This window comes from Oncorhynchus tshawytscha, linkage group LG02 (genome assembly GCF_018296145.1).
Source record: "Oncorhynchus tshawytscha isolate Ot180627B linkage group LG02, Otsh_v2.0, whole genome shotgun sequence".
NCBI lineage: Eukaryota > Metazoa > Chordata > Actinopteri > Salmoniformes > Salmonidae > Oncorhynchus > Oncorhynchus tshawytscha.
The window spans coordinates 44,760,679-44,785,214 of NC_056430.1; the positions used below are offsets into that span (position 1 = coordinate 44,760,679).

Here is a 24,536-nt window from a genome sequence, read left to right on the forward strand (position 1 = left end):
TGCCGAATTTCGAGTGGCCTTTTGGACTATAATGGTCAAAAAGATCATGACATATGATTAATTCACAAGGATCAGTACATATTTTATATTTTGATAATACATTCATTCACCCAAATAACACAAAAGATGAGTTATTCATAAGGCTTATTTATTCAGTATTTGTTCATGTTGGTATGTTACTCCATACCAACATCATAAGAGTGAGTGTTGGTTGCCATGCCAACGGTGATAAGGTTGTTCTGAATAGACAGACAGCTGCACCACTGCCAGCCCAGAGAAAAACATCTCTCTGCTGCTGAATGGTCTCCTGTGAAGGAAGTGAGTCACATGCCATATAGGCTGTAATGAAGAAAACTGTGGCTCTTCCAATAATAGATGTGAGTACTGCCTGTCACACCTGCAGCCTACTTCTCTCTGTCGTGTCCTAGATTCAAGCCCCTTTGACGTCCTGCCTTACCGTGGCCTGTGGAGCAGATAAAGTATGACGGTTGAATGAACATGTCCTGCAATGTTTACGCCTCGGCTTCAGAGCCAGCCTTCTACAGCAAGACGCAGCAGAACAGGTGCATGTGAAATTCAATGCAACAGTCTGTTTCCCAGTCTCTGTACCTAAGACTACAAGGCTACCAATAAAGTGCAAAGAAATGGCGGTGTATGCGCCATCATGATAAATGCTCTTTTGCTAGCTTCTTCCATGATGTGGCTAATATTTCACTCCTGGTCTTGAGTGTCAGAACCACTGTGTGCGTGGACACTGACAGTGAAATGGACTGTCTGACAACTCTGTGATTGTAAGGACGGAGTCTCCGTGCAAAGGCTTGGGAATACATACAGCCACTCCAACAGGAAACTCTTCTTATCTCCCCTGATCACATGTCGTCGGTTCCCAGCCTCTGTACCCAACATGGTTTCTCTGCATCTTGTCTCTCTTCGTCAGGCATACAGCGACAGTAGAACAGGTCTTGGAAGAAAGCAGTCACAGTTGATGCTTCGTTGATGCTTCCTACCAGCGATTGTCCTGAAGACATTTTTTATTTTTTATTTAACCTTTATTTAACCAGGAAGGGCTCATTGAGATTTGAAATTTCTTTTTCAAGAGCGTTCTGGCCAAGATAGGCGGTACCAAGTCATTACCCAATTACAGACAGACAACATGAAAAACTACAGGCAATCTAGTAAAAAAAAACATAGAATTCACAAGAGTATAACAAAATCTTAAAACAGCAAATTAAAAACATTGACAGGTCAGGGAATCAGCCTCAAAATCCTTCATCAATGATTCAAAAACACTGATGGGAAAAAGACTACTCTGCATGGAAAAGCTGGCCACTGCATTCAGATCAGATCAGATGTTGAAGGTGGAAGAGGAGGCCATTGATACATTATTCGAGATGGGGCGGGAGACTATGACAGAGGCCTGATCCAGATTGTTGGGGGTAAGGGTCTCGTTTGTTACCTACTTGGTCCGTGTTTTTACTGTTATTGCCATTGTTTTTAGGGGGTGGCGTGTCGGTCCTATTGCATTGGTGTCAGGGCTAAACCTCTTGGCTCCACGTTTCTCGTCTGCCACCACACCATCCCTCTTCAGACGTATCTCCATGGGGTCATCGGCTACATCTGGCACAGAGAGAAAGTGAGTCAGTGTGTATTCCCTCTTTTGAGTGTAGCTGCGTTGTCTTGTTTAGTGTGTGTGTGTGTGTGTGTGTGTGTGTGTGTGTGTGTGTGTACCTCTGGTGAGCAGAGTTGTGTTCTCTTGTTCATTGCAGATTTGTCTCATCAGGTCCAGGTTCCTCTGGCTGGCCTCCTGGTGACTCACCATGAGCAGGGGGAAGTCTTTACCTAGACACATCAGATGGTCAGGATGTAGTATGGGAATTCCATACTAACAGAATAAAACAGACTCCGATTTTTCACTTTAAGATATATCCTAAACAAAAAATATTGTTTTCAAAGTTTAAAAAATCATACAACTCTATGCACAATGACTACTTTGAACAATTTTACATTCCAAATTTCACAAAAACATATTTACTGGAAGAACTGTGCAGATGCAATGTTTGATAACAGAATTAAGGTAAAATCGCCCTCAGTTTTTTATGCGACCACGTTTTCCAAAAACTGTTAAATATCTGCTCCAAATTAAGATTAAAAAATGTCTGCAGAAAGAATGGGGTGTCAGCGATGACATGACACCTTGAGTTAGAAAAAATCTATTTTGCTTATTGAACTACAGTATGTGAAGTGGATTTACAACTGGTAACGGAATTAGGGTAACAGAATGACATCCATCATTATGGATATGATATACAAACAGACAGACAGACAGACAAGGCCCTGGGACTTAGGGCTAGGCATCCCGCTAGCGGGACAACTTCCCGGAGAAACTGGAGGGCGCGCAATTCAAATAAATAATCATTAAAATTATGGATATTAAACATTTAGGTAAATCCAAGTGTCTTATATCAGTTGAAAGCTTAAATTCTTGTTCATCTAACTGCACTGTCAGATTTACAGTAACCATTACAGCGAAAGCATGCTTTGCGATTGTTTGAGGATGGTGCCCCACATCAAAAAACTTTTTCCACCGGCACAATTTCAATTCACAAATAGCGATTAAATATTCACCTACTTTTGGAAAATCTTCCTCTGATTTGTCATCCAAAGGGTCCCAGATATAACATGTAGTGTTGTTTTGTTAGATAAAATCCTTCTTTATATCCCAAAAAGTCAGTTTAGTTGGCGCCATGAATTTGAGTAATCCACTAGTTCAACATGCAGAGAAAGGAATGCGAATATCTACCCCTAAACTTTGTTTCAACAAGTCAAAATACATTTCTAATTACACCTCAGATACCATAAAATGTAATAAAGCTATAATATTTCTTACGGAAAGAAGTATGTTTAATAGGAAACCGATTTTAGCAGGTGCGTAATGTCTTCATGGCGCGCACATACACAAATTTCCTAGACTGTGTCTCTGTACTAAAACAGATTTTTCTTGTTTGCTTTGGAAGTTACAAGCCTGAAACCTTGAACATAGACTGCTGACACCATGTAGAAGCCATAGCAATTGCAGGCTGGGAGCTAGAATTCAGTATACCCCTATACTTGCCATTGTAAGAGCATGGCCAAACAAAATTATTCTGGTTGATCTTTCTTTGGATGTTCTCCTACCATATCTATTGTGCTATATTCTCCTACATTATTTTAACATTTCTACAAACTTCAAAGTGTTTTCTTTCCAATGGTACCAATTATATGCATATCCTGAGCAACAGGTAGTTTACTTTGGGCATGTCATTCAGGCAGAAATTGAGAAAAAAGGGGACTAGCCCTCAGAAGTTTTTAACTGTGCCTCGCTGCTCTGTCTGTCTTTCTCCCACTTCCTGTTGAACACGGAATGAGAAAGAGCTCGGTTTTGTTTGTTTGAGAGGTCCAGGACCTGAAGAACAGTTTGCAGTTCTCCCAGGGTCAGACTAAAGATAAATCAGATCTCGAGGGACAATTAAGGCGGAACAACATGGTTGTGGACGGAATTGCAGTATCTCCACATGAGACCAGGACGGAGTCTGAGGACAAAGTGAGGGAAATGATCTCTGAGAAATTGAAGATGAACCACAGGAAGATTGAAGTGGAGCACGCCCACAGGACTGGAAAACCCACCACCGGCCCAGGTGATAGGCCCAGGCTGATAGTGGTCAAGTTACGGAGGTTCAAGGACAAGGTAGCTGTTCTGGAAAGAGCCAAGAACTTGAGAGGAATGTATATCTTCTAGAACGAGGACTATCCTGAAGCTGTGCGCCAGAAGAGGAAAGAACTGATCCCAGCCATGAAAGCTACCAGAGCTGCTGCCACAGCTCACACACACACACACACCAATTGATTAATGGACTTCAGAATGTATATTTTTTTTTCTTGCTTTATCTGCTCTTTTCAGTATTTTGTCTTTCTCTGATAAGCTACCCAGGAAAGGGCTGAAAATAGCCCATATTAATATATGTAGCCTCAGAAATAAGGTTCATGAAATCAGTAACTTGCTAACATCAGATAACATTAATATATTAGCCATTTCTGAGACTCACTTTTGATGATACATCAGTAGGAATACAAGGGTATAACATCTATAAAAGAGACATAAATGCTTATGGGGGGACGTGTTGCTGTAAATTTTACAAACACTACAGGAACAAGATCATCCACATGTATCTATCACATTTTTACTGATACTGTAGAACTTTGTTCTCAAGCTGTATCCGTACCCATTGGATGCAGTGATCACAATATAGTGGCTATATCCAGGAAAGCCAAAGTTACAACAGCTGGGCCTAAAATAGTGTATAAGAGATGACACAAAAGATTTTGCTCTGACTCTTATGTGGATGATGTTAAAAATATTTGTTGGTCTGATGTGATTGAGGAGCATCCAGACACTGCATTTGATGAATTTATGAAATTGCTTCTTCCAATTATGGATCAACATGCACCTGTTAAGAAACTGACTGTTAGAACTGTTAAGGTTCCATGGATTGATGAGGCATTGAAAAACTGAATGGTTGAAAGAGATGGGGCAAAAGGAGTGGCTAATAAGTCTGGTTACATATCTGACTGGCTTACTTACTGCAAATTGAGAAATTATGTGACTAAACTCAACAAAAGAAGAAGAAACTTTATTATGAAGCCAAGATCAATGACATAAAGAATGATGGGGGAAAAAAGCTTTGGAGTACTTTAAATGAAATTATGGGCAGAATGACAAATCCAGCTCCATCTTTCACTAAATCAGATACCTTCTTCATCACAAAACCATTTGATGTTGACAATTATTTTAATGATTATTTTATTGGTAAAGTGGGCAAACTTCGGCAGGAAATGCCAACAACGAACAGCGAACAATTGTATACATGCATAAAAAAACTAATAATGAAAGAAAAGCAGTGCAAGTTTGTATTTTGTAAAGTTAGTGTGGAAGAGGTGGTAAAATAAGTGTAATCTATCAGTAATTGAACTTAGATGGAAAGCTACTGAGGATGGTAGCTTACTCTATAGCCACTGCTATCTGTCATATTTTTAATCTGAGCCTAGAGGAAAGTCTTTGTCCTCAGGGCTGGAGGGAAGCCAAAGGAATTACGTTACCCAAGACTGGTATAGCGGCCTTTACTGGTTCTAACAGCAGACCTATAAGCTTGCTGCCAGCTCTTAGCAAACTGTTGGAAAGAATTGTGTTTGACCAAATACAATGATATTTCTCCGTAAACAAATTAACAGACTTACAGCATGCTTATAGAGAAGGGCACTCAACATGTACTGCTCTGACACAAATGACTGATGATTGGTTGAAAGAAATTTATAATAAGAAGATTGTGGGAGCTGTACTGTTAGATTTCAGTGCAGCGTTTGATATTATTGACCATAACCTGTTGTTGAAAAAACGTATGTGCTATGGCTTTTCAACCTCTGCCATATCCTGGATTCAGAGCTATCTATCTATGTAACGGTCGTTGTTGGAAGGTGCAGCGACCAAGGTGCAGCGTGGAAGGCATTCATCATGTTTATTAATGTGAACCAGCAACAAAACGATAAAGAGTAACAAAACGAATGTGCAGCTTTGTAGTGCAAAAAGGCTACAATACAAAAACAAGATCCCACACACAACAGGTGGAAAAAAGGCTGCCTAAATATTATCCCCAATCAGAGACAACAATAGACAGCTGCCTCTGATTGGTAACCATACTAGGCCAACCTAGAAATGAAAAACTAGAATGCCCACCCTAGTCACACCCTGACCTAACCAAATAGAGAAATGAAAGGATCTCTAAGGTCAGGGCGTGACAATCAAATATATCTCAGAGGGTTTTCTTTAATGGAAGCTTCTCTAATGTCAAACATGTCAAGTGTGGTGTACCACAGGGCAGCTCACTAGGCCCCACTACTCTTTTCTATTTTTACCAATGAGCTGCCACTGACATTAAACAAAGCGTGTGTGTCCATGTATGCTGATGATTCAACCATATACACATCAGCAACCACAGCTAAGGAAGTCACTGAAACCCTTAATAAATAGTTGCAGTCTGGTTTGAAATGGGTGGCCAGTAATAAACTGGTCCTGAATATCTCTGAAACTAAGAGCATTGTATTTGGTACAAATGATTCCTTAAGTTCTAGACCTCAGCTGAATCCGGTAATGAATGGTGTGGCTGTTGAACAAGTTGAGGAGACTATATTACTTGTCATTACCTTAAATTGTAAACTGTCATGGTCAAAATGCATTGATTCAATGGTTGTAAAGATGGGGAGAGGTCTAGCCGTAATAAAGAGATGCTCTGCTTTTTTGACACCACTCTAGTTTTGGCTCTAGTTTTGTCTAATCTTGATTATTGTCCAGTCATGTGGTCCAGTGCTGCAAGGAAAGACCTAGTTAAGCTGCAACTGGCCCAGAAGACGGCCGCACGTTTTGCTCTTAATTTACTCTTAATTGTCTCTCTTGGCTAAGTGTTGAGGAGAGACTGACTGCATCACTTCTTCTTTTTATAAGAAACATTAATGTGTTGAAAATCCCAAATAGTTTACATAGTCAACCTACACACAGCTCTGACACACACACTTATCCCAACAGATATGCCACCAGGGGTCTTTTCACAGTCCCCAAATCCAGAACAAATTCAAGAAAGTGTACAGTATTATATAGAGCCCTTACTGCATGGAACTTCCTTCAATCTCATATTGTGTGTATGCATTGATATGTAGGCTACGTGCACCTTTAATTTTTTTAAATGTAATTCTGTCCTTGAACTATTATTGTCTATTGATGTTCTGTATTATGTAATTCTGTATTATGTTTCATGTTCTGTGTGGACCCCAGGAAGAGTAGCTGCTGCTTTTGCAACAGCTAATGGGGACCCTAATAAAATACCAAATACCAAAATATCATTTTTGTAATGTATCACAAACCGGTATACAAAGGTAGAAATATGCAATATCCTTATTTTAATGAGCTCCATCCCCAAACAAGAGCACGTTTTGTTGGTCCAGACCAGACAAAATCTGAACCAATCATAGAAGTTTGTATTTCACAAGTTTGGACATCACAGTACAAATACATTTTTAGGATGGAAAATGGTTGAAAAATATATGTATTCGTTAATTTCTCAAAAATCTTGACTCGTAGCTTTAATTTGAAACCCAATTTGACATGTTCCTATGAATTTCACCTTGGTGCTCACGGGTCCTTTAAGATGGAAATGTCCAGTACAAGCAGCAGTCTGAAAAAGGGGACTAGTAGCTTTAACAGTAGTTATGGTAAAAAAAAATAAAACAGAAACAGCATCGTACCAATGATGCAGCAAGCCTGCAGCAACACTTCGTCTATGGCCATCTAGGGCTCATAGACTTAGAGGGGAAATACTTCCTGAAGACACACAAAGAGAGAGACATGAATCACAAGGCTGAAATATAAATCTGGGGTTTGACAAAGTGTGTGTGTGTGTGTGTGTGTGTGTGTGTGTGTGTGTGTTCAGGAGCCCTACCTGAGGTATTCTCCGTCTGTGCGTCACCCAACGAGTACAGAGCAGAAGATACGTGTGGACTGGTGGAAGAAGGCACTGGCAGACAGCCACATCCAGTTCCCTGCATTTAAACTGTAGTCTGCATCCAACAGGTGCCCATCAAACACCTGACACACAGAGGGCACAGGGAGATGCAGAGAGAAGCACAGTCAGCTACTGGAGGAGCACACCAACAACTGTAGACACCTTGCAAAGTGACCGATTTTAGAGCCAGCAGCCACGCTGCCCCACTTTTCCTCGTTTTTGGTACCTTGATGCCCTCCTACCTGTTGATCCACAGGTCTCCCCACTCCTCCCTACCCATCCTTCCCTCCCTCCACCTATACCTTGATGTCCTCCTCCCAGCTGATCCACATGTCTCCCACACCTCCATCCCTACCTTCATGCCTCCCTTCCTACCTTCATGCCCTCCTCCCAGCTGATCCACAGGTCTCCTCTGGTCAGAAAGCAGGCCACAGCGTGTCTGGCCAAGTGGTGGATCCAGCCCTCCTGCCTCAGCTGAGTCATGATGGCGTTGATCCAGGTTAAGCCTGTCTGTTCCTGAGGGAGGGAGACGGGGACAAGGACAGGGGCGTCATTGACAATCACACATGTTGTCTGAATGTTCATTTATCTGAGTTAGTGCAATTTAAATAAATTCAGGACTTCAAAATCAACATCTAAAATGAATGAATCTATTGATAATGCAGCCACTGGGGTCGATCTACTTCAGAGTGGATTCACATGAATAAAGGGATAGTGCAATATTTACTACCCAGAGTCAAATGAACTCATGGATACCATTTGTATGTCTCTGTGTGTAGTTTGAAGAAAGTTGAAGGTAGTTTCTGGCGCCATTGCTAACTAGCGTTAGCACAATGACTGGAAGTCTATAGGAACAGCTAGCATGCATGGCAAAATTGCCAAAATGTTTCACTGTCCCTTTAAAAATGAATCGGTAGCTGTAATAAAGTACCTGGCTCTCAATGTGTCTCTGTAGCAGTAGAGGCTGCTGAGGGGAGGACAGCTCATAATAATGACTGGAACGGAGAGGATTCAATGGCATCTAACCATGTGTTTGATGTATTTGATACCATTCCAACAAATCCACTCCAGCCATTACCATGAGCCCGTTCTCCCCAGTTAAGGTGCCACCAACCTCCTGTGCTCTGTAGCCTCATCAAGGCATGGCTCTCTCCTCCAGGCCACAACACATCTGGCTGCCCTTCAATGCCTAGATCCTCAACAGAGGGAACCCTGTACTAACCTTCACTATTCCCTCCGCAAGGTTATCAAACAAGCTAAGCGCCAGTACAGAGACAAAGTAGAATCTCAATTCAACGGCTCAGACACAAGAGGCATGTGGCAGGGTCTACAGTCAATCACGGACTACAGGAAGAAACCCAGCCCAGTCACGGACCAGGATGTCTTGCTCCCAGGCAGACTAAATAACTTTTTTGCCCGCTTTGAGGACAATACAGTGCCACTGACACGGCCTGCAACGAAAACATGCGGTCTCTCCTTCACTGCAGCCGAAGTGAGTAAGACATTTAAACGTGTTAACCCTCGCAAGGCTGCAGGCCCAGACGGCATCCCCAGCCGCGCCCTCAGAGCATGCGCAGACCAGCTGGCCGGTGTGTTTTCGGACATATTCAATCAATCCCTATACCAGTCTGCTGTTCCCACATGCTTCAAGAGGGCCACCATTGTTCCTGTTCCCAAGAAAGCTAAGGTAACTGAGCTAAACGACTACCGCCCCGTAGCACTCACATCCGTCATCATGAAGTGCTTTGAGAGACTAGTCAAGGACCATATCACCTCCACCCTACCTGACACCCTAGACCCACTCCAATTTGCTTACCGCCAAAATAGGTCCACAGACGATGCAATCTCAACCACACTGCACACTGCCCTAACCCATCTGGACAAGAGGAATACCTATGTGAGAATGCTGTTCATCGACTACAGCTCGGCATTCAACACCATAGTACCCTCCAAGCTCGTCATCAAGCTCGAGACCCTGGGTCTCGACCCCGCCCTGTGCAACTGGGTACTGGACTTCCTGACGGGCCGCCCCCAGGTGGTGAGGGTAGGCAACAACATCTCCTCCCCGCTGATCCTCAACACTGGGGCCCCACAAGGGTGCATTCTGAGCCCTCTCCTGTACTCCCTGTTCACCCACGACTGCGTGGCCACGCACGCCTCCAACTCAATCATCAAGTTTGCGGACGACACAACAGTGGTAGACTTGATTACCAACAACGACGAGACGGCCTACAGGGAGGAGGTGAGGGCCCTCGGATTGTGGTGTCAGGAAAATAACCTCACACTCAACGTCAACAAAACTAAGGAGATGATTGTGGACTTCAGGAAACAGCAGAGGGAACACCCCCCCATCCACATCGATGGAACAGTAGTGGAGAGGGTAGCAAGTTTTAAGTTCCTCGGCATACACATCACAGACAAACTGAATTGGTCCACTCACACAGACAGCATCGTGAGGAAGGCGCAGCCGCGCCTCTTCAAACTCAGGAGGCTGAAGAAATTCGGCTTGTCACCAAAAGCACTCACAAACTTCTACAGATGCACAATCGAGAGCATCCTGGCGGGCTGTATCACCGCCTGGTATGGCAACTGCACCGCCCTCAACCGTAAGGCTCTCCAGAGGGTAGTGAGGTCTGCACAACGCATCACCGGGGGCAAACTACCTGCCCTCCAGGACACCTACACCACCCGATGCTACAGGAAGGCCATAAAGATCATCAAGGACATCAACCACCCGAGCCACTGCCTGTTCACCCCGCTGTCATCCAGAAGGCGAGGTCAGTACAGGTGCATCAAAGCTGGGACCGAGAGACTGAAAAACAGCTTCTATCTCAAGGCCATCAGACTGTTAAACAGCCACCACTAACATTGAGTGGCTACTGCCAACACACTGTCAATGACACTGACTCTACTCCAGCCACTTTAATAATGGGAATTGATGGGAAATGATGTAAATATATCACTAGCCACTTTAAACAATGCTACCTTATATAATGTTACTTACCCTACATTATTCATCTCATATGCATACGTAGATACTGTACTCTATATCATCGACTGCATCCTTATGTAATACATGTATCACTAGCCACTTTAACTATGCCACTTGGTTTACATACTCATCTCATATGTATATACTGTACTCGATATCATCTACTGTATCTTGCCTATGCTGCTCTGTACCATCACTCATTCATATATCCTTATGTACATATTCTTTATCCCCTTACACTGTGTATAAGACAGTAGTTTTTTGGAATTGTTAGTTAGATTACTTGTTCGTTATTACTGCATTGTCGGAACTAGAAGCACAAGCATTTCGCTACACTCGCATTAACATCTGCTAACCATGTGTATGTGACAAATAAAATTTGATTTGATTTGATTTGATTTGTACTCCTCAGCTGCCGGGGAAGGGCACGTCCTGCAAGGGAAACATAATTATAACGTTACCACAATACAACAAGGAAGGACACTTCCTACAATACAAGGGAAACATCCATACAATGTTACCCCAGTACAAATATAAATAATGTTGGGCAGCCGTGAGTGTTATTGGATCTGTTTCTATTCTGCTCCCTTTTCCTTTTTTTAAAACATCTGTCTTTAGCACAGCCTGGAGGACACGACTGCAGTGTCACAATATTTATTTTTGTTTTCCTCCAGCCTATCACGAATGTCTAGTTTATTCCCCCTCTCCCTGGACGACAAACCCTTTCATGTTCATGTTCAAGCCCTCTCCGTGTTCCAAAGCTTCATTTCCAGCCACTAACAACAGCCAGTAGGTCTAAACTGGACTTCGAGCCAGTCTTCAAGGCTCTTATCCCTATTCACATTCATACTGTACAGAGAACAGTGGCACCTGTTCACATCACAGGAGAAAAGCCTGTATGTCTCCCCAGAACACTGCTCCCAGATCACATCAAACAGCAGCGACCAGCAGGGAGTAGGGTTTTGCTGTGCTTTTGATGGCCTGACTGGCTCACAGAGTTAATCTGTGTTTGACTGGGTCACAGGGCCTCAAATATATAGCACACATGCACACATAAAACAAAACACAGAGATCACTGCTTTGAAGCTTGAACAGCTGGCAATTATTGTAGATTAGAGCACTAACAGAACAAACAGAGTGCTCCCACTGAAGTACACACACAAAAGGCACCGGCAGGGTCAATCTCAGGTTATTTCTCAGTCAACTATCTCTTTAGAACATATGGACACACCCATTCCTTCCTTGGGGGGCGAGTTTACCCAACACAAGCAATCTGGCAGCAGAGAGAGGCATCTGTTCCCTCAGTGACTCAATGACGCACACACGGAAATAACAACAGAAGCTGTGCCCAATCAGCACTATCTATTAATGCCATAATTAGCATACAATTAGCACAGGGAGAGAGGTTTTAATTCTCTATTATGGCAAATAGTCTTTTGGATTAAATTGTCCTACTTAGATTAAAATATTGGTTGATTATAGTAGAGGCTGTCTAATTAACTGGCACGCATTGTGTTCGGAGGAGAGGACAGTGGAGAGAAATTATGCTCTCTGTGTGCTGCTGACTGAAGCTCCCAAAGGGACCAGAAGGTCTCAAAACCACAATCAGAACAGAAGGAATCCCTGCAGCATATGACCCATAGAAAATAACATTAAACTGTCTGTGTACCCTATCCTTCTTTATCCCATTCCTGTTGGTGCTGAGTGGGGAACATGGAAGGTTTTATGGTGGCAACTGAAAACTGCACTTACTGTGTGACTTCTTAGTACCTGCTCAGAAAATCTCAAGTGCTTACATGTTGACTACCCGAGATGTATGGCAACCTGTAGAGCCCACATATCTGGCTTGATCTAGGTATACACTCCATAAGCGTGTAATTTTTGACACTAAGTGCTCTACTTTAACAAACCCAACACAATGGTAAATCTTAGCACTGGCGGTAGAGTTATAGGTTTGGGGGGTGTCAGAAATATTTGAGCCATTTTCACAACAGGAATTATGGGTGCAGTAGCTGGTGGTGGCACGAAAGGGCTGGGTTTTGATGAATAAACAAGTTGTGGGTATGTCGAGGCTTAGCCCCTTCATTAATAAATCTTCTTAGGGATAGGCCCCTTTTTTCTCCACTTCCTGTCTGAATGACGTGCCCAAAGTAAACTGCCTGTAGATCAGGCCCTGACGCCAGGATATGCATATAATTGGTACCATTGGAAAGAAAACACTTTGCAGTTTGTAGAAATGTTAAAATAATGTAGGAGAATATAACATAATAGATATGGTAGGAGAAAATCCAAAGAAAAACCACCGGGAATTCTTTTTTTTGTTGAAAGACCATCCTCTGAGAAATGCAAGAGTAAGGTCATTGCTCCCTGGAGGAAATTCCTATGGCTTCCACAGGGTGTCTGCAGTCTATGTTCAAGGTTTCAGGCTTGTAAATTAAAAAACTATAAAAAAAATATCAGTTTTAGTAGTGGGACACAGTCTTGTAAATTCGTGTTTGCGTGCGCCATGAAGACATTACGCACCTGCTAAAATCGATTTCCTATTGAACACACTTCTTTCTGAAAAATAAATAATATAGTTTGATTACATTTTAGGGTATCTGAGGATTAAATAGAAAAATATTCTGACTTTAGGGGTAGATTTTCTGATTCCTTTCTCTGCATGTTGAATGAGTAGATTACTCAAATCGATAGCGCCAACTAAACTGACTTTTTGGGATATAAAGAAGGATTTTATGCATCAAAACAACACTACATGTTATAGCTGGGACCCTTTGGATGACAAATCAGAGGAAGATTTTCAAAAAGTAAGTGAATATTTAATCGTTATTTGTGAATGTATAAAACCTGTGCCGGTGGAAAAATATTTTGATGTGGGGCAACGTCCTCAAACAATCACATGGCATGCTTTCACTGTAATAGCTACTGTAAATTGGACAGTGCAGTTAGATTAACAAGAACTTAAACTTCCAGCCAGTGCAAGACACTTATATGTACATAAATGTTTAAAATCCATAACATTTATGATTATTTATTTGAATTGCGCTCCCTCCAGTTTCACCGGAAGTTGTCCCGCTAGTGGGACAACGATCCTTAAAAACGTGCTCCATGGCTAAATATGTGGTTGCTTCAAGTTGTGTATTGACTGTCTTTTATGTATTGCGTTGTCATCAACTCCAATTCGAATGTTAGTCTGTTATAGCCTAGTTCGTTAACAAGCCTGACCCATATTCACTAAAAAGTTTTTAACATGTTTGCAGTCCACATTGTTCTAAATGCATGGCTTCAATATGGAAATACATTGTTAAACATAGGCTAGAGTATTCACCTTGAAATAGGTTCTAGGCCTTCTGTAAATAGCACTCTGGACATGGATATGCAAAACTTACTCAATAAACAAGATTCAATTCAATAGACTATTGCTAAGGCCTAAAAAAAAATCTGTCTGTTTTTTTTAACTAACAACAATATTTCTCAATAGAATCAAGTCAGAACTTAATCTTAACTTGATTGCTCGTTGTCGCGGATAATTTTTCTGTTGCTTCAGGAAATTCAAATGAGCCTCAAGTCTTGAGTCCCTGAAAGAGCCATTTTCTTTCTCTCCATGGAGTCATTGGGATCAGGGCTTGCTATCAAAATAATTGTCTCTCTCGCTCGCTCGCTCAAACGCTAGGTCTAGGTCCTATTACTGCAACACTAAAATGTGCAAAAATGGATCTGAAATGCAGCCATACACATTAACAACCGTCGTTTTAAAAATACAAGTTAGATATTGGTCTAGTCTACGACATACAAGTGTCAAGTGTATCAAAATTCAATTGTGGCCTAGGTTGGTCTAGTGGTTAGAGTCAGCGTGGGTTTGATTCCGGCCCACACCCTTCTGGCACAATTAACTCAGTCCCCCCCGATTGACTTGATTCCGTTACACATTTCAAATATGGACAGTCTATGGATTTAACCCCCAGTCTTGATAAGAAATGACCATACCAGACACTTTTGTCTAAATAGGAAACAAATAAATGAATAACAATAAGCTACGCCAACAGCTTCTATTCATACAAAGTGTTGGATAAATTGCCACAGTAGATTTGACGTGGTAAACGAGGAAACACTTTATTTATATTGTACAGAATGCTTGCCATATAGATAAATCACCCTTATTCTGTTCCAAAGGGACTAAGTTGTTCCGATTACAATACTAACCAGAGGATGAACATATCTTGAAAGACTTTGGTTGCAAGCAGGACTAACGTTAAGGTAACACTGACATCTTTTAGGACGCGATAATGAGGTGAACAATAATGGTTGCAATTGAGATCAGCTGTGCGAGTGAATTTAGCATGCACAGTTTAACGATCAGATGTAGATAATCTTGTGCCATTGATGGTTTCAATAGGCGCCTTGCTATTTGATTATATTCCAGTAGGCTACATTCTGTAGGCCATCGTTAGCCTATCCATTGTTACATAACGAAAGGTGTGAAAATAATAAATAGACTAGCCTACTGTTTGTGTTTCCCTGGCTGAGTTGATGAGCTGATATGGGCCATCAGTTGATTGACAGATGTAGGCCTAATGTAGTACGATAAACTCTCCTCCAGTGTGGATGCTCGCCCACGTTTTATAGTTAGACTATGTATAATTTGTCAATATAATTATGGGCTTTGGTGTGGATTGAAAGCCTGTATTGTGTGGCGTTAGTATTTATAAAGTAATATTTATATTTGTAAAGTTGTCAAGATGTTCATGCACTTGAGCCCATCCAAAGACGATTTCGTTGATCTGTGACACTTTTCTTTGATGTCCAAATTATTAGACTATTCGTTTCACTTCTTGGAAACATTTAAATAAACTCAATGAACTTGTGGGCCTAATGTGGCTTTAGGCTGGTCACTAAATGGCCCAGCACTCACGAGGCTCAGAGCCAGGGGGCGCACTGTTTATACCACCGGGTCACGGCGGTTCACAATGCTCAAGCGAGGACTAAGAATACTATGAATACTGATGACCCAAACCATAGCCCTGACCTTAAGCACTGAATGCCTAAACTGTTAACCTTCGAGTGGTTTCTGTTTTTACCCTGTAACCACGCGGAATTAATGCATCAAAAATAGACGTTCTTTTATGAGTCAAAGGCCAGTAGGACGGATTTGAACCCATGCCAACTCTGGCATATGTGTGCTGGGTTCAGTGGCTGTAACCGCAAGGTCACACAGGCACTAGGGCAACCAAAGTAATGTAACGTATTGCTTGCCTTCAACACATAATAAAACAATTGATACAAAAATTAAACAGATTTTCCCTCACGAAAAATACATCTACCCCCTGCAAATATTTCAATTTATTATAATCTAAATAAGAATTCACACGAGATACGCATGTAGCCTACATAAGGTACAATGTAGCTATAGTACTGCAATGAATACAATCATCGCTTCCACCTGCCCCCTGGCGGCGATTCTAAATATTTCTTCAGATATTAAAATCCTCCTGCTGCAGGATTATTTTCCTCCTGCAATGAAAGAGGTCAAATTAAGATCTGACATCTGTAGGCCTAAGGGCTCTTCGGCAGGAAGCATGGATGTTTGTCCTATCATTGAATATAGTTTATTAAATATTATAAACTGTGTGGTTTGGGCCCTAAATGTTGATTGGCTGGAAGCCGTAATATATCAGATCATACACCATGGGTATGACAAAACATTCATTTTTACAGATCTAATTATGTTGGTAACCAGTTTATAATAGCAATAAGGCACCTCGGGGTTTGTGGTATATTGCCAATAAACCATGGCTAAGGGCTGTACCGAAGCACTCGCTGTTGCATCGTGCGTAAGAAAAGCCCTTAGCCGTGGTATATCGGCCAAATAGGCCTAGTTATAACAAACATGTAGCCAATCAGATTTTTAAAAAAAATTGGATTTAACATGGAAACATTTGTCAACACACGTGTTCGAGCCATGGACAATTGAACATTTGCCAAACATTGTAATAAGAATAGCCTACCATCGCCGTAGATATGGTCTGTTAGTGACTTTGTCACGTGAAAGGTAAACAAACAAACAGGACAATAGTCTAGGCTACAAGCAGATTCAGCACCACGGACAGCCATCGGTATTCCCCCGACTTCACAGATTCAATAGGTGAAAGTGGAAGATGCACATTTTTTAACAAAATGATAAAGGAAAAACAATAATCAGTCTATTGTAATAACTTGATGCTCCTAAACAGACTTCCTACAGTCACTGACACCTTTCATTCAATGACAATTCCACTTAAAGGCCAAATGAAGCCCAACTTTTCAAGATGCATGGACACATTGTTTTTTCTAAAATAATGTCCAATATTAATAACTGTCCCGTGTGAGAGATAAAGAGAGAAAGAGAGAGAGAATTAGAGGGAGCATACTTAAATTCACACAGGACACCGAATAAGACAGGAGAAATACTCAGAAATACTGACCCTAGCCCCCGACACAAACAATTGCAGCATAATTACTGGAGGCTGAGACAGGAGGGGTCGGGAGACACTTTGGCCCCGTCTCGACTATACCCCCGGACAGGGCCAACCAGGCATGATATAACCCAACCCACTTTGCCAAAGCACAGCCACCACACCACTAGAGGGATATCTTCAACCACCAACTTACTATCCTGAGACAAGGCCGAGTATAGCCCATGAAGATCTCCCCCACGGCATGAACACGAGGGGGGCGCCAACCCGGACAGGAAGATCACGTCAGTAACTCAACCCACTCAAGTGACACACCTCTCCTAGGAACGGCATGGAAGGGCACCATTAAGCCACTGACTCAGCCCCCGGAGTAGGGTTAGAGGCCGAGAATCCCAGTGGAGAGAGGGGAACTGGCCAGGCAGAGACAGCAAGGGCGGTTTGTCACCCTTCATGTCGTTTGTTGACTGTTTTGCTGCTCGTGATATTTTAATAAAACATTGGTTATAGGCTTCTGATTAGACTACTGTGTGCCTCTGCTGGCAAAATGGAAGCCATAACCAATTGCGTTACTGTCAAGACTGCCAAGATTGGCTCACAGTTTTAAGGACACATCTCAAATATTTCCACCCCTCTCACCTCAGCGGAAGCGAGCTGATAAGACAGGTAAATTCCAAACCCTGGCACCAGGGTTGAAAAATAGCTCGCTTTTACAAGTCGAAATTGCCAAAGAGCGCGAGTTTGACATCAGCACCGCCTTAATGGCGGCCTAAATAGAGGCCTCAATTTGAGCAGAAGTAATAAACTGTACTCACTGGAAGTCCTGAGCTGTGATCTCCCTGGCAGGTTTGTCTGGCTCCCCCAGATTGGACACGACATGTAGAAACTTCTTGTATGTCAGAGGGGGTTCCCCTTCCGTTGGCCTTCAATATCCTACAGTGGGGAGAGAGAGGGAAGAGTGAGAGGGGAGAGAGGGATAGAGAGGGGGTGTTATGGAGAGGGGGGAGAGAGAGAGGTCAGAAGACAAGCAAAGAGGGTTTACAGTTGGAGATACAAAGACACACACACACACACACAGATGACACACAAACACGCACACATACACAGCCAAGAAGAAAAGCAGGCATTGAAGTACTTTGCTTTCAAACACTCACCACTGTGACCCACCTCTTGACATAATAGAGTGTGTGTGCCACGGTGGCATGTATGTTGAGTCCCTGCTCCCTGGCCAGGATGCGGTGCTGCTGGTCCAGCTGGGTGTTGTGGGGCTCTATCTCAGTGTCCATGCTGAGCTGGGTGGTGCCCCACTGGGCCACCAGATGCATCACTGTCCCCTGGTAGGGCCCCTGGAGCACATACGGCCTGGTGCCCATGGCCTGGAGGCTATGGTGGAGGTCTTCCAGACACTGCAGGGCCAGGTAGAAGAACACATCAATCTGTGAGTACCGACCACTCATTTGCCAGTTCTGTTGGTGCATCTTGTTGCTATTAACGTTTCTAGAGACCAACTAGTCCCTTTCATAACATATTGAGTTTCTTATAGAAAAAGAAAAGTACGGGCAAAGGACAATTCCAAACAATCAATTCATAGGTTATTACAGTGTAATTACCATGTAACCATATCATTTCTAAAATACCTGATAATGTTTAGCCTGGGTACCAGTCTGTTTTGCCATCTTTCCACTCCTTGCAGTTCCTGTCATGCTAAACATCTTTGACGTATGACACAGAGTACAAGGAGTGGAATGTTAGCAAAACAGACTGGTACCCAGGCTAGGTAACTGTATGTGCTACTATAAGCCCTGTATCAGGATACCCAAGATAGCTCACTGATCTGCAGGAGGAATCTCCAGCGCACGGCCCCAGTGCGCATGTCCAGGATGAACACACTCCAGGGCCCCCAACCGGGACAGGTTGTCATGGAGACGCAGGCCCTTCTGGAACAGGTGGATGATTCAGTGTTGGCTCATGGTGTTATGGTTGGATCTGGTTGGCTTCTTATGCAAACACACAACAGTGTGTGTAGGCTCAGCGACAATCAAGCTCTTGATTAATATCTGTAGGAGTTGAGGTAGAGGAAAAGAGTTCAATACTAGCACTTTATTTCCAAGTTATCCGAATAAAAAGCCATGTGCATCAGAATAGATAAGGACGTGCCCCCAAAAAGTTAGGAGACCAACAGACTTTAGAGGTTAGAGTGGCCTTTGCTGTATCATAAAAGAATAAAGGGAACATTTTTGGCAGATCAAAGAGATGGGACATGACAATGACTAGTGCTCCAGAAAGTGTATAATTTCTTAATCTATGCTGCCTTCAGAACGTATTCACACCCCTTTACCTTTTCCACATTTTGTTGTGTTACAAAGTTGGATTAAAATGTATTTAATTGTATTTTTTTGTCAACCATCTGCACAAAATACTCTGTAATGTCAAAGTGGATGAAAAATTATAACATTAGTTTAAAAAATATATACAAATTATAAATACACTACAGTTCAAAAGTTTGGGGTCACTTAGAAATGTCCCCAAGAAATGTTTTTGTCCATTAAAATAACATCAAATTGATCATTAATACAGTGTAGACATTGTTAATGTTGTAAATGATTATTGGAGCTGGAAACGGCTGATTCTTTATGGAATGTTTGGGGTCACTTAGAAATGTCCGTTTTTGTCCTTTAAAATAACATCAAATTGATCATTAATACAGTGTAGACATTGTTAATGTTGTAAATGACTATTGGAGCTGGAAACGGCTGATTCTTTATGGAATCTACATCTACATAGGCGTACAGAGGCCCATTAACAGCAACCATCACTCCTGTGTTCCAATGGCACGTTGTGTTAGCTAATTCAGGTTTATCATTTTAAAAGGTTAATTAATATTTAGAAAACCCTTTTTCAATTATGTTAGCACAGTTGCAAACTTTTGGGCTGATTAAAAGAAGCTATAAAACAGGCCTTCTTTAGACTTTAAATGCATCAGCATTTGTGGGTTCGATTACAGGTTCAAAATGGCCAGAAACAAAGATCTTTCTTCTCAAACTCGTCAGTCTATTCTTGTTTTGAGAAATGAAGGCTATTCCATGCAAGAAATTGCCAAGAGACTGAAGATCTCGTGTACTACTTCCTTCACAGTACAATGCAAACTGGCTCTAACCAGAATAGAAAGAGGAGTGGGAGACCCCGGTGCACAACTGAGCAAGAGAACAAGTACATTAGAGTGTCTAGCTTGAGAAACAAATGCCTCACAAGTCCTCAACTGGCAGCTTCATTAAATAGTACTGTCACGTTCTGACCTTAGTTCCTTTGTTTTTGTCTTTGTTTTAGTATGGTCAGGGTGTGAGTTGGGGTGGGCAGTCTATGTTTGTTTTTCTATGTTGGTTTTTGAGTTCGGTCTAGTATGGTTCTCAATCAGAGGCAGCTGTCAATTGTTGTCCCTGATTGAGAATCATACTTAGGTAGCCTGGGTTTCACTTTTGGTTTCTGGGTGTTTGTTTCCGTGTGAGTGTTTGGGCCACACGGTACTGTTTCGGTTTTGTATATTCACGTTGTCATTTATTGTTTAGTGTTCTGAGTTTTAATTAAACATCATCATGAACACTTACCACGCTGCGCTTTGGTCCGATCCTTACTCCTCCTCAGACGAAGAGGAGGAAATCCGTTACAGAAACACCCACCACCAAAGGATCAAGCAGCGTGGTAACGAGCAGCAGCAGGAGAGGCAGCGATATTTGGAGAACTGGACTTGGGAGGAGATTCTGGACGGCAAAGGACCCTGGGCACAGCCAGGGGAATATCGCCGCAGAGCTGGAGGCAGCGAAAGCAGAGAGGAGCCGGTATGAGGAGGCAGCACGGCAGCGGGGCTGTAAGCCCGAGAGGCAGCCCCTTCACTCCGGAGCTGCCGGAGTCTCCCGCCTGTCCGGCACTGCCGGAATCTCCCGCCTGTCCGGCGCTGCCGGAGTCTCCCGTCCATTCGGGACCCGTGGCGTGGGTCCCCAGTCCAAGGTCGGCGGCGAGGGTCGCCACTCTAAAGAGGCCACGGAGGCGGGCTAAGAGGCGCAAAAAAACTATGGTGAAGTGGGGTCCACGTCCCGCGCCAGAGCCGCCACCGCGGACAGACGCCCACCCAGACCCTTCCCTATAGGTTCAGGTTTTGCGGCCGGAGTCCGCACCTTTGGGGGGAGATACTGTCAAGTTCTGACCGTAGTTCCTTTGTTTTTGTCTTTGTTTTAGTATGGTCAGGGTGTGAGTTGGAGTGGGCAGTCTATGTTTGTTTTTGAGTTCGGCCTAGTATGGTTCTCAATCAGAGGCAGCTGTCAATTGTTGTCCCTGATTGAGAATCATACTTAGGTAGCCTGGGTTTCACTTTTGGTTTGTGGGTGTTTGTTTCCGTGTGAGTGTTTGGGCCACACGGTACTGTTTCGGTTTTGTATATTCACGTTGTTATTTATTGTTTAGTGTTCTGAGTTTTAATTAAAAATCATCATGAACACTTACCACGCTGCGATTTGGTCCGATCCTTACTCCTCCTCAGACGAAGAGGAGGAAATCCGTTACAAGTACCTGCAAAACACCAGTCTCAACATCAACAGTGAAGAAGCGACTACGGGATGCAAAGAAAAAGCCATAAGATGGGCCAAAGAACACAGACCCTGGACAGAGGAACTCTGCCTAGAAGGCCAGCAGACTCCCGGAGTCGCCTCTTCACTGTTGACGTTGAGACTGATGTTTTGCGGGTACTATTTAATGAAGCTGCCAAAATGTAGAAAAAGTCAACGGGTCTGAAAACTTTCGGAATGCATTGTTTACCCATTTTTTTTGTGTGTGCCTGTTTTGCATGTTATTTTGGATTAATATGTGTCACATCAGTATGCAAACAACGGGTCTCTTTTGTTCTTTCTTGAGTAAGGCAGCTCCAAAATGCAAGTGTTTCAGCCTAGCTCAGTGCTTTCTGTGGTGGAGGGGCAGCCCGCGGAAAATACAGAGCATAGGTGTTGGCAATCTTCTATAGTTGCACCGTGATTGGCTCAGTGCTCTGTTACTCACAGGGACACTACGTCAATGTAAAATCTACATGGTGAGCTAGAACTTTGGAACCCCTTCGGGTGCTGCCATAGATTTACATTAGAAGTGCCCATCCAAGAAGGCTCAAGGTCATTGGCCACAGGTAAAATGAAGTCAAATCACGTTATATCTACAGTAGCTTTGATTGGACTGATCATGTCAACATCATACCTTCAAAATCTTAGCTAGCAAGCTAGACAAGCAGTCATCGTCATGAGTCACGTCGACAATCTACTGGAAAATCCTTTTCAATCCTTGTCAAATGAAGAGAAATAATAGATAAAACATTTCGGTGTTCATAAACATTGGACATAAACATTACACAACAAGTTGGAAATCGCAAATTCAAAAAGTGGTTTGGAAGCACTGCAAATCAATCACTATTTTGCTTCCCCTACCTGATATTCAGTGGAGAGGGTGTGTGGTCCAGGTCTGGGTTTAAGAGTATTTTTCCCAAGCATAAAAGGATAAACATTCACATTCTTAACCATGGGCCAGAAAAGGTTGAATACATTGGCCATGCTGTCAATCCAGTATGACTTCTGCCGTGTTCAATACAACTGGAAACTCAGCACTGGGAAATCTCATACTTCAGTGAGTTCAATATAACTGGGAACTCACTGGGGAAATAAGTTTTGAACAAACATCCAACTTGGAAATCAAAGGCGGGAACTTGGGCCTCTTTCTAGAGCTCCGACCTGAAGATCACTGATATGATCATTGATTTGACCATGTTTATTTCCGAGTTCCCAGTTGTCTTGAAAGCACAATAAATCCAGAGAATGCCAGACTTTGATGACAAAGTTTCACAACAAAATTTGACCACAAGAAGGACCGCCGCGCCACCTTCCTGTTCAAGTGAGCACAGGTCAGTCCAAAAAATGTATTGTATGCTGCTGCATAAAAGATGTAATATGCCAGGGAGTTATGTATACTGTGGCTAAGAAAGTAATACTAAGTGCATTGTTGTGTAGTAAGCTGTTAGTAGCCCATGAGCCTCACCCTAATTATTTGGTCCGTTTCCCCCTGAAAACTTGGCTTACTGTTCTGACATGGTGGCGCACATATCAAATCAAATCAATTTGATTTGTCACATGCTCTGAATACAACAGGTGTTGACTTTACCGTGAAATGCTTACATGGAAGCCCTTAACCAACAATGCAGTTCAAGAAAGAGTTAAGAAAATATTTACTAAAGTAAAAATAGTCAAATAAAAATTAAAACAATAAAAGTAGCAGCAGTGTATAAACAAAGGGAGGGGTAGCATGTCAATGTAAATAGTCCGGGTGGCCATTTGATTAATTGTTCAGCTGTCTTATGACTTAGGGGTAGAAGCTGTTAAGGAGTATTTTGGTCCTAGACTTGGCGCTCCGGTATCATTTGCAGTGTGGTAGCAGAGAGAACAGTCTATGACTTGACTGACTGGAGTCTTTGACTATTTTTTGGGCCTTCGTCTGACACCGCCTATTATACAGGTCCTGGATGATAGGAAGCGTGGCCCCAGTGACGTACTGGGCCGTACGACCTTATGGTCAGATGCCGAGCACTTGCCATACCAGGTGGTGATGCAACCGGTCAGGATGCTCTCGATAGTGCTGTTGTAGAACTTTTTGAGGCTCTGGGGACCCATCCCAAATCTTTTCAGTCTCCTGAGGGGGAGAAGGTGTCGTCGTGCCCTCTTAATGGGGTGGCAGGGTAGCCTAGTGGTTAGAGTGTTGGACTAGTAAGCAGAAGGTTGCAAGTTCAAACCCCCGAGCTGATAAGGTACTAATCTGTCATTCTGCCCCTGAACAGGTAGCTAACCCACTGTTTCTAGGCTGTCATTGAAAATAAGAATTTGTACTTAACTGACTTGCCTAGTTAAATAAATAAAATAAATTGTGTGTTTGGACCATGATAGTTTATTGGTGATGTGGACACCAAGGAACTTGAAATTCTTGACCCGCTCCACTACAGCCCTGTTGATGTTAATTGGGGACCTGTTTGGCCCACCTTTTCCTGTAGTCCATGATCAGCTCCTTTGTCTTCCTCACATTGAGGGAGAGGTTATTGTCCTGGCACCACACTGCCAGATCTCTGACCTCTTCCTTATAGGCTGTTTCATCGTTGTCGATGACACTGTCGTGTTGTCAGCAAACTTAATGATGGTGTTGCAGTCATGTTTGGCCACGCAGTCGTGGGTGAACAGGGTGTTGAGGATCAGTGTGGCAGATGTGCTACGATGGTCTGCTTGAAACATGTAGGTATTACAGACTCAGCCAGCGGTTGAAAATGTCAGTGAAGACACTTTCCAGTTGGTCCGCGCATACTTTGAGTACACGTCCTGGTAATCTATCTGGCCCTGCGTCTTTGTGAATGTTGACCTGTTAAAAGGTCTTGCTCACATCGGCTACCGAAAGCGTGATCACACAGTCCTCTGGAATGGCTGGTGCTCTCATGCATGC

General features: G+C 42.9%; 1 pseudogene; it reads right to left on the reverse strand.

Moving 5' to 3' along the window:
• Positions 1–1,456: 1,456 nt before the first annotated feature.
• On the reverse strand, positions 1,457–18,982 carry LOC112244804 (annotated as a pseudogene).
• Between the last annotated feature and the right edge of the window lie 5,554 nt (positions 18,983–24,536).